Source organism: Leptosomus discolor, chromosome 1 (genome assembly GCF_034619465.1).
Source record: "Leptosomus discolor isolate bLepDis1 chromosome 1, bLepDis1.hap2, whole genome shotgun sequence".
In the NCBI taxonomy this organism is placed as follows: domain Eukaryota; kingdom Metazoa; phylum Chordata; class Aves; order Leptosomiformes; family Leptosomidae; genus Leptosomus; species Leptosomus discolor.
Genome location: NC_141391.1, coordinates 34,699,904 through 34,712,224, shown reverse-complemented (window position 1 = coordinate 34,712,224; position 12,321 = coordinate 34,699,904).

Genomic DNA, 12,321 nt, shown 5'->3' with positions numbered 1-12,321 from the left:
AGTGTTGAGTTCTGTGGGCTTTCTATAGGCTCCAGAATTTATTAGTCCAATTTGTCCCCAGCTGCAGCAGGCTTAATCCAGTCATAGGGAGAGCACAGGTAATGACCCCTCTATTAAGGCATTTACCAGGGCAAATGCCTCATTTTCAGTCCTTTGTAATACAGCCAAATTTCAAGTGACTGAGCACAATGCTTGCCTTAATGTTTTTTTAAGACTCAGGAGGACCAGAACAATTTTTTGTTGCTGTTGCTTTGAGAACAAGGTTAAAGGAGAACAGACAGTTCTCCTGAATGCTATTTTTTGGCAGAATTCTGAACAGCCTCACTGGCTTTCAGAGGAACCTGGCATTCAGATGAACCTGGCGCAGGGGCTGAAAAAGCTCTCTTGTTGATCTCAAGAAAAATCAAATCCAATTTGACCAAGTTGTAAATTTGCCTTTTGTAGACAAAGACATTGTGCAAGATCATCCATACAATGATTGGGGAAAGAACACAAGTCTATAATGCCAGACCCCAGGGTGAGCTACTGAGCCACATCACCTCCCAGACATCTTCTGACAGGTCTCTGCACCTGGTTAATCTTGCTGCAGCAGCAGAAGATGGTGCTGCATTCAGTTGCCCCCCTGCAACAGTTTAGCACTGCTGCACCCCCAAACAGAGTCAAAGGAACAGAACGTGCATCCTCAGCCACATTGCAGTTCACGGTCCAGCGTAACTCCTGAGGGAAACAGGGTTTGTGCTAAGACGGTATCCTTTGAACTGGAGCGGTAAGACTTAAATAAGCAGGTGCTCCAGTCTGTCATCTGCCACCCTGGCAGGAACTTCTGACAGAACGGCTGTGATAAATAGTAGAGAAGGTGGGGAAGTGATAACATCTTGAATTACTGTAGGTTGAATTGCACATGAACATGAGTTGGAATACTCACAAAAGCTTGCAAATGTAATTCAAAACACATGGCATGCTCCCGAGGGCTTGTTTACACGACAAAGTGTATTTAGACTGAGATAGTGTCAACTTAAAGAAAAATAAGTCTTTCCTCAATCAATTTTTGGATAGGGTCTCTTATTTCAAAATAGGAGTGACTTAGTCTGAGTTAGTTTAAGTCCACTCAGACTTCAGATAAGTTAATTCAAAAAAATTCACTCTATCGATGGAATTAGAGCACCTGCCTAGAGTATGAATAGCTATTAATAGATCGCTATGTAGACAAGTCTGGAGCAATTTCTCAAAACACGTATCAAAAACAGGTAAGAAGGAAATGATGGTAAAAAGGAAAGAGAAGAAGAAAGAAAATCCCGGTTGTAAAAAAACCCAGAATTATGATGTTCACTTATCTAGCCAGTAATTGCTGTAAATGCACTTCTTCACATGCCTTTCTGAATAGTTAAGAGCAATATCCGCAAAAAAAAAAATTGTCCTTTCATAGATCCTGCCTGTGGAACCTGTTTTTTCTTTACAGTTTGGATTTCAGCTTCTCCCTGAAGGTAAAAGAGTGTCACGCCATAAATTTGGCAAGGACCCATCTGCACATCTACATACTGAAAACTCAGTTCTCTTCCCGTAAGACATACTCCCAATCACTGTTGTAGCAGCACAGCTAATTTCCAATAGCCTGTGGAAGTTTGCCATTGGGTTGGGAATTTCCTGCCAGGCTGGTTTCTGCCAGTTTGTGACAGTATTTGCTCTGCTTTATCACTATGCTCTCACTAGGAGTCTGAAGCAATGGTAAAATGTATTTACACAGAAATAGACCTTGTTTCCTCAAAAACACACTGTATGACACCAGAATATTTCATTCTGCCCACAAGAAAATTAAGTCCACCATCTTGAATGATTCTGTGCATTTCTCTATAATAATCATAAACTAATCCTCTAGATTTTCTGTTTCAGCAGCAGTTTTTAAAGAACAGCATTAACACCCTAGTCAAATAGGATATCAGTTCGATCTCTTCAGTTGTTTAATTAAAAAGTAGATCTTCACCTTTCTTACATACTAGGTTATAAACTCAAAATGAAAGTAGAAAGTCTACCCCTCCTTTAAAATGCAATTAAAGTTTCTCAACTCATTAGCTTTTATTTTAACTGAAGTAACGTTGCTCCCTGGATTGCTTAAAAACAGGGATGAAATATCCATCTTCTTACACCTGTTGTTCAGTATCTGCCCATCTGGACCCTATTCTCATTATCAGAAGTATATAGAATCATCATAGAATCATAGAATGGTTTGGGTTGGAAGGGACCTTAAAGATCATCTAGTCCAACTCCCCCTGCCCGGTCCACTAGACCGGGTTGCTCAAAGCTCCATCCAACCTGACCTTGAACACTTCCAGGGATGGGGCAGCCACAGCTTCTCTGGGCAACCTGTGCCAGTGTCCCACTGCCTTCACAGTGAAGAAATTCTTCCTAATGTCTAATCTAAATCTCCCCTCTTTCAGTTTGAAACCATTACCTCTCATCCTATCACTACCCTGCCTGATCAAGAGTCCCTCCCCACCTTTCCTGTAGGCCCCCTTTAAGAACCAGAAGGCCGCTACAAGGTCTCACCAGAGCCTTCTCTTCTCCAGGCTGAACATCCCCAACTCTCTCAACCTGTCCTTACAGCAGAGGTGCTCCAGCCCCCTGATAATCTTTGTGGCCCTCCTTTGGACCCACTTGAGCAGCTCCATGCCTTTCTTATTCTGGGGGCCCCAAAGCTGAATGCAGTACTCCAGGTGGGGTCTCACCAGAGTGGAGTAGAGGGGGAGAATCACCTCCCTTGACCTGCTGATCACGCTTCTTTTGACGCAGTCCAGGATATGATTGGCTTTCTGGGCTGTGAGCGGACATTAGTGGCTCTTATGTGGTTTTTCATCCCCCAGCACCCCCAAGTCCTTCTCCACAGAGCTGCTCTCAATCAATTCTCCACCCAGCCTGTATCTGTGTCTGGGATTGCCCCGATCCAGATGCAGGACCTTGCGCTTGGCCTTATCGAACTTCATGATGTTTGCACAGGCCCACTTTCCAGCCTATCAAGGTCCCTCTGGATGGCATCACTTCCCTCCAGCATGTCGACCGCACCACACAGCTGGTGTCATCGGCAAACTTGCTGAGGATGCACTCAATCCCACTATCCATGTCGTCAAAACCATGTTAATCAGTACTGGTCCCAATACCAACCCTTGAGGATCACCACTTGTTACTGGTCTCCACTTGGACATCGAGCTGTTGATCATAACTCTTTGAGTGTAACCATCTAGCCAATTCCTTATCCATCTGTCAAATCCATGTCTCTTCAAGACAAGGATGTTGTGTGGACAGTGTCAAATGTTTTGCAGGCAGATGACATCAGCTGCTCTTCCCTTATCCACCAATACTGTAACGCCCTCATAGAAGACCATCAAATTTGTCAGGCACAATTTGCCCTTAGTGAAGTCATGTTGGCTGTCACCAACCATGTCCTTATTTTCCATGTGCCCTAGCATAGCTTCCAGAAGGATCCATTACATGATCTTGCCAGACACAGAGATGAGACTGGCTGGCCTGTAGTTCCCTGGGTCTTCCTTTTTCCCCTTTTTGAAAATGGGGGTTTCCCCTTTTCCTGTCAGTAGGAACTTCGCTGGACTGCCACGACTTCTCAGATATGATGGATAGTGGTTTAGCACTTCATCCACCAGTTTCCTCAGGACCCACAGATGCATCTCATCAGGTCCCACAGACTTTTGTACTTCATGTTCCTTAGATGGTCTTGAACCTGATCCCCTCCTACCGTGGTCGGTTCTTCATTCTGCCAGAACTTGCCTTTGCTTTCTCTGATTTGGTTGGTGTGGCTGGAGCACTTGCCGGTGAAGACTGAGGCAAAAATGTCATTGGGTAACTCAGCCTTCTCCATATCCTGAGTAACCAGGTCTCCCATTCCCTTCCAAAGAGGGCCCTCATTTTCCCATATCAGAGGGAAATCAATAGAGCTTCATCAGTGCAAATCTGAGGAGAAAGAAGAATAACGCTTACCATCTGTACATACCAAGACAAACTGAAACCTCTGATAGACAAGTTCTGGCAGTTCTTGACGTGACACTTTCAGAGGTTTCTGCCTCCGACTATCCACCGCACCACTGCTGGTAGTACCACATGGTAACACAGCAGAATGTGTGATGCTCCCCAAGCCTTCCCTCCTCACGTCTTAGCGTCTGAGCTTACATGGCTGGAGGAAGTGATGCCTGCACGCAGGATGTGCTAACCTTTGCTTGCTGCCTCTTTGTCTGGGAGGGTGAAGCAGAACATGAGGCAGGACAAGCAGTGGAGAAGCAGCAAGGACTGCAATGCCTCCCACACAGGTGACAGCAACGGACTCAAGCCTGCATGAAACAGGGTGTGCGAGAGAGGGAGCGGGAGCACCTGAGGCAACACAGCTCTCAAAAGAACACGGTGCAGTGTGAAATGAGTCTCAAAAGGGGTTTCGCTTCCCCAGCTGGTTCAGCCGAACAAAGCTGCACTACCTGAGCCAGGGTGAAGTCACCTCACTGAGCCCAGTCACAGTGCTATCCAACAGCAGAGCACATGGCAGGTGTTAGACCATAAGAGGGGGAAAAGCATGGCTGAGAGATGCTTCTCATTTCCCTGCTACACTCACACCAAATGCAGTATAGATATTATACAAACAGCTTCCCTTCTGTCAGATTTGCTTGCACCTGTAATAATCTAATTAGGAGGAAATTTGGCTTCTTTTGCTCACATCAAAAACAGAGGCAACATAAACACATAAATCTTTATCTTAAATTTCTTCTTCTTCTTTCTGAAATGCCCTGTGTGAACCCAATGTGCAATTCTATTTTGCATAGCATGATGAATAATGGATCGAGCTTATATCTACCACAGATGAAAATCATGCCTTTCTGAAATCCATTCACTGCTTCACAGACCCCAAATCCTCTAGGTGCTATACATTTCAGCTGTCATAAATCCATGTAATGTTCCTGTGCATGACACTATTCATTTAGACCACCAATTTAGTTAAAATGACAGATGTGAAGAAAACACATGTAACCAAACAACTCCCCAGCGATCACACAGCTGCTGATGCTGAAGGGACTGTATGCTTTATTCAGTGATAGTCAGGCACTTCCATCCACATTTACCACCTGCTGTCAATATAATGTCAGGTGGAGCTGTGCAGCTCTCACTCAGCTTACTTTTATTCCAGCTGTTCTCCTTTAGGTTTTTGCAAGCAAATTAAGTGCAGTAGGTGGGGTCCTGCACCCACTGCTCCTGTGGCTCGTAGGGATCTCCCCACTGTTGAATCAGGGCACAGAAACCAACTCTTAAAGACGAGGAAACCTAGCAGCTGATGCTCATTTCATCTTTTTCTTTGCAAAATGCCCTTGTGTGTATCACAAATAATTCAGTGTAAAAACAGAGAATAGGACAAAACACTAAACAAAGGATATTTATTACCCTTATCTTTAAAGTCTAGATGACAGCATTTGCCCTACAGTTCAAGAGTGCTTATTCTCTATGTAGTCCTGGGCATCCCCAAAGTAGTTTAGGGACCTTCTCAAACTCCGCTAGACAAGGTATAGCACATCAGGCTATTAGGCCCGTATTCAGCAATGCCCTTAGCAAACGCTTAGGATCCGTTAATGTAAGTAGCCAAGCGCTTTGATGAATTGGGTCTTTAAATAACGAGGAAGCCATATTTCAAAGTGGCACCATATATCTCTAAAATGAGCACGTGTCTCTTAATGTTTTCTGAAAGGCTTTTGTTTTACAACATGCGTCAATTTATTGAGCTGTATCCAGTTTTTCTGTTTTTAACATAATGAAAGTCATCAGGAAAAACTAAGTTTGCGTTTCTGATAGAATGAGCAAAATGTCTTCAGACTATATTTCTCTTTGGTATATGACAAAGAACAACCAGAGGATGTGCTTTCTTCGCAGAGAATTCACCATTGTCTTGATATGAAATGGGAGAAATATATGCTTTTCTGTTCAAATCACTATAAATCGTCTTTCATCATGGACTTTGTGCATAAAATTAGCCTGCCCAACCATGTAAACAAATAAATGAATCAATGTAACGTTGTTTTTATACGGCATATTGTCATCATTCATTAGTAATTTAATTCTGCATGTGTTCTGCAGTTTGATAGACAAGTTGTGCACAGGAAAAAAAAATAACATTCTTAAGACTTTGGCACCTACAGCTAAGCTATTAAATTCATATTAATGCGTCGAAATAAGTAATCAGCAACTCTCAAAATCAGGTCATTCATTTCTGTGCCTAAATATAGATCTAGATGACTAACTTTAGGCATTCACAGTTGAAAAATGTTCATCCAAATGTGTCATCAAGGATGGTTGAATAGATTTCTGGAAGAAACACTTGAAAGAAAAAATCTAAACGATAACAATTTTGATGATAAACAGTATTATAATTTATTATTCATATAGTTCTATTGGTGTGCCTGGCATTCTAAAGGCAAAAGAAGTACAGCTAAATATGCTATTCTAAGTATACTTTAAAGACTAGAACTGATGCTGTAAAGATTTAGAACACAGTTACTGGTGTACATCTGATTGTGGTATTTTTCTGAGGAAAGGATTTATGCAGATTTTTCTCCTCTGCCCAGTGAAAATAAAAGGTAAGATGATACCTGTGAACTTAGAAGCAGACAGAAACATCATCAAAAAAAGTTTTCCAGCTTAGACCTAGATCCATAAAGATATTTAGATGCTTAATTTCTATGTCAACATCCAATTTCCCATTGACATCAAAGGAAAAACAATGGAAAACAGGGATGGAATTAATCTCTAAAATCAGTAGAGAGAAAGGTAATTCCAAAGAGTAACTTACCTGACACTAAGGTAAGTGTCTTAGAAAGATTTGTGCTAAAAGTCTCTTTCTGTTAATCAGAGAGGAAGAAAGACCACTAGTTTCAACTGCACATCTGTCTTTTAGAGGTGAAATAAATCCTTTTCTTGGCACCTACATCAAAGTTGTGTTTTCATATTTCTTGTGGATTGGAGCACTCAAAAATTCCAGCATTGGTAGATGCTAAAATCTAGGAATATTCAGCACCAAAAAATCTCATGGCTCTGTATAAAAATGCATGACCCCTCATGACCAAAAATAAGGTATTTTAGCAGAGACTTTAAAAGGGCCAAAAAACTTTTGCAAAGGGAGCAACCACACTCTCGACAAAGTGAAAATCAAGTGTTTCTTTGAACAGAGGGGAACAGGTATGAGCACTGAGGAAAGATGTGCTCCTTTTTAGAGATGTGTTAAACAACTCATATATTCCCAGTGAATCCCACTCCTGGCAGGCGGTGCAGTAAGCAGACAGTGACCATCTGAGCTTCATTCTGTGCCAGCTTCTGTATCTGGCTTCCCAGCCATTTAGTACAACGGATTGCTCTTCCTAAGGATCTAACAGCACTAATGAAGAACTACTAATCAAGCTTAAATGCAAAAGAAAATACATTATAGCAGGGACATTCATAGAAATAACTTAACAATAACTGCCCATTTTGCAAAGAGAAAGATGGATGTTGTTTAACAGGGTCTTTTTTTTCAGTAAACCACTCATTTCTGTCCCTCTAGAAAAATGTATCATCATACGTTACAAAGAATCCATTCCTTCTGTGTCTAGGAAGAAAGCAGTTACAGTACAAAAAATTCCCATGAAGACAGCAATGAGGCCAGAATCTGGAAAGCACTTTAAATGTGCACGCCTGGGTTACATTTAAGAAAAAAATGTTTACAGATTAAATTCCATCTGTGCTACCACTCCCTGACCTGAGAATGGCAGCAAACCACTTCTGAGTCAGTCTTCATCAGTGACCCTTGAATCTTTGTGGAGTGTTTCAATGTTAGACAGTACATCTTTTTAGTTCAGTCAACACAGATGGCAAAGCTGAGGCTCAGGCTCTGGTAACTATAAATGATGCAGCCACCAAGTCCTTTCATAAAGAACAGAAGCACAAGGTGGTTCAGAGAGGGACAAGTCTGTCTATATAAAATGGGCTAGATTGATCACCTCTGTCCCGCTCCGCCCTGGCAGTAGGGTCTAGAGGCCAGTTGTCTGACTAGTTTAGGCTAGACATCTAACTTTTAGACAGTTACATTTAGGTAAGACCAATGCAGAGAATAGCCTACAGCAGGGAATAGCCCTAAAGCACCAAAGTTTAAAAGACGTGCTGAAATGTTAAATGAAGTTGGCTATGTGGAGGTAACTTAGCTCTTTGCTGCCTCATCTGCAGAGTTCCCCTCCTGGTCCTGCTATGGTAAGCCCTTCGCCCTTAGTCCACAAGAACAGAGCGGGTTCCCCAAATGGTAGTCAAAGAGGAGCTTAGGTGATTTTCACCTGGATCTGAGGGCCAGACAGAGCAAAAATAGCATCTCTAAGTTTAAGAGAGGTGTGTTTTTGCTGAAACAGAAGTAATTCTTACAATCTGCTTCCTCAAAGAGGAAGAGTATTAAAAACACATGCAAACTTCAGCAGTAGTCAGGCGAAAAAATACATGAGAAGCATGCATTTAAGCAGCTTCACCACCACAAAACAGCATGTAAAGGCCTGCTACCCTCAAAGAACAGCTAAACAAGCCATGCATCATCTGGTTACCAAATCTGAAAAACACAGGCTGTCAGTGTTTTCCTGACAACTCCAAACTTCTGCAGGACTCCTACCATGCCAGTGGTGCCTCTGTCTTTGTACAGTGCGTTTCCCACCAGCAGGTCATACAGCAGTACAGTTGGGGGAGGGTGCAATGGATACAATGCCAGCTCCTGATCACCCCCGTCACCAACAAAATTGACTACCTTTCCACTGCTCCCAAGCAGTCCCTGATGAGGAACTCCTACTGGGAATTGTCATTTTGATAGAAGGCATCAATGACCCACTTTCTCCCCCTGGCACCTCTGGCAGAGGTCCCACTCTTCCTTCTATTGTCTCTGCACATCCTTAACGAGAAATATTAAACTCTCACATTCTCAGAGTCCTCCCCACTCAGGCCTTCCTTGTAGCAGGGTGAAATAGCAATAACGAGACTGAATAAATGTCTGATGCAGTGAATATCACTTTCCTTAGAACTGCTCAAAAGCAAGCACAAACCCAGGTTTGCATTCTGCAGTCTCCATCATCTTCATGATTTGGGTCCAGCTAATCTAGGCCCAGAGCAAATATCATGTGTCAATTTGGCAAACCTCTCCCTCCCCATGATAAAATCAATCAGATAAACAATTTATCTCACAAATAGAAAACACTATTTGAAAACTGTAATGATATGTTTACAGTAAGCCTGTTAGCGAGACTGTAGAGAAGTCGTATTTAATTATATTATGTTTTACACAATTTTTACTGATTTTTGTCATTTTATGTACTGGACAATTTTTGACACTTACAAAGGCAAATATTACTCCTTAACCTACTCAGTTTTGATGGGGAAACAGAATAAAGAGGATGTTTGCAGTTTATGGGTACATCTGGTGATGCTGCAGCCCGTGAGCCAAATTGATATTATTTGAGTGCCATCTACCATCAGTTAAATACAATCCCTACAGTTCTAATGTTAAAGAGCTTGAAACTGGGCATATTTGAATCAGGGTTTTAAATTTAGCCTTTCTTGTCTTTCCAGCCATTTGAAAAGAAAATAGTAATTTGTAACCATAATGAGTTATTCTGCTAACAAGCCACTAAACGAAAAGGAAGAAGTCTTCATATTCATAGGGCCTTCACATAGTTAGAGCCTGTAACCTCAGTGACCTGCAACATCAAATAAGAAAAGAAAATGCTCAGTCTTTCAACTTTTAGCTTTAAGCACTTTGAATCTACAATTAACTCAATTCTGAGCATCTGGTCTTTTTAACCCCTTACATTCAAAGGTCATTTGATCTTTCAGCAGTCAAGATTTGCTGATATGACAAACACAATTTCATACTTATTAAAGATGGAGACCAGTTTGTGACATGGGAAATTTGCTATAGTGGGGTTATATGTTTTTCCAATCCTTCCTGTTACTTACAATTTCACTGAAATGCTAAAAATAAATTCGTTCTGGTCATTTGCATAACACCTCTTCTAGCAAACATGCGGTATGGTGCATGACAGGGTTTACACACACTGATGAGAGTTATCAATTTACAAGTAGCTCAAACTCTCTTTTGCCTTTCCTTCAAGCATTTATCATGGAGGTTAGTTCGGTGTGACTGGTTTGGTTTGAGCCACTGCTACTTTTCTAACTCGGTTAGGTTCTGGTGCTGATGAAAGCAGGACCCTGCTGCCACTGAAGTCAATAGCAGATTCCTGAGATCTTCAGCCTGGACAAATAATTGGCTGAAAAACAGCTGTGACTCCATATTTTCACACTAATATTCTGTGCGGAGAATCCATCTCTCAGAATCCCAATGCAAAATTTAAATCCAAACTTCAACCCGTTTCACCAGTATCAGGTATAGTGAGTGCATCTGCTTGGATCTCTGCTCAAGATGGGTGACAAAATCCAGATTTCTGTACCAGCATTTTCAAACATGAAGTTTTCTGAAACAAAGTCTGGGGGTCCTAGTGTCTGACATTCATTTTAGGCATACCTTTAATTCTCCAATATTATGAAATTACTTTTGTGAATCTGCTTCAAACTCTAAATGAGTCAACTTGGATATCCATCCAGCTTGCTTGGAAATGAACTCTTCAGCTTATACTATAAAGCTGGTAACTATAAAAGATCCACCACTCTTACAAACATTTAGGCTTTGTTTAACTAACTCGCTGAAGTCAATCAGACTATTAGGTGCACAACTCAAAGCACTTGAGTTCAGTACCTTATTTAGAAGGCTGCAAAAAAGGAGGGAAAGAAAAACCAATTTCACCTAATTTGAGACGAGTCACTGAGGTAATAAATAGGGAATTCAGTAATCTTAAATGATTTTATACAGTGAATAAGAAAAGAAGATATCTCCAGAGAGCAATTCATGTTAAATCGCTCTTAACTAGCGTTGTCACATACCCTAAGCCCGACACTTCAGTGCAGGATTCATAAATAATACCAGAATCGAGTCATCTTTTTCAGCTGCTACTTGATTACCATTCACACCAGAATTAGCATATCAAGGTAGGAAGAAATACATGAATATTTATTATCTCCTTTCCTACATGGAAGCTTAAATGAAGAATTTGCAAGAATGTGAGGGACAGACCTACAAATGTTATTTATATGCTTAAGCAAAACCTTTGAGCTAACATTCTGATGGCACAATGATGACTTTGAAGAAGTGAGAAAGCTGTGTCTATGAGCATGTTATTTCTGTGAGATATCACTGAAATAATGGCAACAATTACCCTAATTGGCTGTACTGACAATGAGTGCAATCCACGGAGCCCTTGAAAACAGGCAGCTAGGAAACAAGGGGAAGAGCGCAGCTGAAGCCAGCTGAACAATGGCAGCCCACATGAGCCAGCCAGGCAAGCATTGCTTAGGCGATGTTTTGGCACTATGGGGACACGTGAACTCCCAGGACTTTTTTCCTTTCACCCTGAAAACTTTCTGTGGCAAAACTCCCAACCACTGCCCAGCAGCTCGTCTCCATCACCAAGCCCTCTTTCCCCCAAGTCACTGTCCCAGAGGACTGCAAGAAGTCTCTACCGGTGGGTGACCTGCTATCCATGGGCACCAGACTTTCCACAGAGAGGTTAGGGTGGAAACCACTCTGTCTCCATGATTCCTCCTCCTAAGTCTCAGACAGCCATGCATAACCATATACACTGTCTCAGGATCATGTGGCCCTTCTCAGCTATTCCTGTATCTTAGAAAAGACTGGGAAATCTGGTGTACCACTGTGAGACCTCATTCATTTTCTTGAATGGAGAGAGGAATGCCTATAACCCAGAAGGTTTTCAGAGGTGTCCACCTCTATCAGATGTTCACCTTTCTCCATTGATTGTCAGGTTAGGTAAATACTATCATTACACTGGCTCCCATCTCTAAATATTTCAGTGTACAATAATGTTTTACTACGTCTTTTACAATTGTCCCATCATGAAAATCCCCAGCTGATTCCTGCATTTTGCCTAGTAACCTGTGAATGGACTAAAACTAATGGTACATATTCAATCACACCAGAGCAGCTGGTCCACCTCAGGCCAAGCAGCATCTGTTTTGGTTCCAACAGTGGCGGGTACATGGAGTATGAGAAAAGGGTGTTTTCCAGGCAGCAGAAAGAGAGGAGAGGGAACATAGAAAGGAAAAACAGAGCAAGGAGGGGGAGATGAGAAAGAACATCAGTGAAAGCAACTTTTACTGCAGCTTAAGATTAATGATTGCTCATCCACCAGCACTCTACAATCTGAGGTA